This window comes from Pongo abelii, chromosome Y (assembly GCF_028885655.2).
Source record: "Pongo abelii isolate AG06213 chromosome Y, NHGRI_mPonAbe1-v2.0_pri, whole genome shotgun sequence".
Lineage (NCBI taxonomy): Eukaryota > Metazoa > Chordata > Mammalia > Primates > Hominidae > Pongo > Pongo abelii.
The window spans coordinates 42726240-42727746 of record NC_072009.2 but is presented as its reverse complement, the minus strand read 5'-3'; the positions used below and the strand labels follow the sequence as shown (position 1 = coordinate 42727746).

At 32.9% G+C, this 1507-nt stretch overlaps 1 pseudogene; it reads left to right on the top strand.

Annotated features, from left to right (window-relative positions):
• Positions 1 to 710: 710 nt before the first annotated feature.
• Positions 711 to 1209, top strand: LOC129053259 (testis-specific XK-related protein, Y-linked 2-like; annotated as a pseudogene).
• Positions 1210 to 1507: the final 298 nt, after the last annotated feature.

The following is a 1507-nucleotide window of genomic DNA, read 5'->3' as shown; positions in this document are numbered from 1 at the left end:
TTGGAGAACAATGTCAAAATTAAATTAATTTGCTTATGAAAAGTTTTTCTGATAAAATTACATAAATACACACAAACAAAAGCACGTACACATATACCACTTAATTTCTAAAACTTACAGTTTTTCTGCTTCTCTAGTACCTTGTATTCCATCACTCAGCAAAATCTGTTAAGTTCTACTTCCAGGATTTACTTTAACTCCACAGCTTATTTGCTATTTTCTGTTATCAACATAGTCTAAAACACAGTTTATATTACATTTGCCTCCTATTTTACACTGTAATTTCCTACTTTACACTCTGACTTTCTACAAAAAAGAAACTACATTTTCAAGATCTAATTCAGGTAATTTTATTTTTTCTTAATTGAGAATTCTTTGTATGTGCTGTTACACCTTATAGCATCAGATATGAATGTATCTATCCAATTTCATCTGTTCCAGTTATTTCCTTTGAGGGAATGTGTATTTAAGTTTATAAATATGAGTATATGTGTATTCTCTTATTATTTGTTTTTCCCAGAAGTAATATATATTTTGTATGCATAAATTTAATAAATCCCTGATAATTGAAAGTTAGCACTTTTTTTTTGTTTGTTTCTTTTAAGTAAATTATTTTCTGAAGGAGGTGGGTTGGAAGGCGTATATGTTAACATGGCAAGTTTAAAAGAGAAAGTGGCCATTACTAATAAAAATTATTCTCTAACATTTTCATGTTTACCATTAATAGCATTGCTGATTACATGTTCTCTCTTATCAGTTGTGTATGGGGCCATTCACTGCAACATACTAGCAATCCACACCTGCAATGACTTTGCTGCCATTAAGCTATGGGTAATAAAATTCATCTTTGTCATGATATGGCATTCCTTGGTGATTATCTCACGTGTAGTGACTCTGGAATTTTTCCCTGCATCTCTGAAAGTGAGGACCCTACCCTTTCTATTAATCATATATTTTGTATTAGTTTTGGCACCGTGGCTGCAGTTTTGGAAAAGTGGAGTTCATTTTCATAGCAACACAGAAAATAATTCCAGCATGGTGGGTACAGTATGGATCTTATTATCTTAATAATATCTTAATCATGCTACTATATGCTGCCATCAACTTCTCTGCTGGTCATCAGTGAAACTGCAACTGTCAAATGAGAAAATAATTGACAAGAGACAGAGGTGGGCCATAGAATCCAACACTGCAGCTTTCCGGTTTTAGAAAATGTGATAATAATATTGGTATTTCAGTTCTTTGGAGGGAAAATTTTACTGAAGTCTTGCGACTCATTAATTGCCGTATAGCTCATCATAACCTACCTATTAGCCATTGACTTTATGCTCCTCTTCTGTCAGTGTCTGCATCCAAGGTGATCAGAGAAAGTATTGCCAGGACATACAGAAAATCATCCAGAAGCACTGTGATATTGTGTAAACATCTAGAGAAAACTCAATTAAAAGAATAAAAATAAGCAGCTGAGGAATTACTATCATTCATGGAGAAGGGTTGGATATTTTCT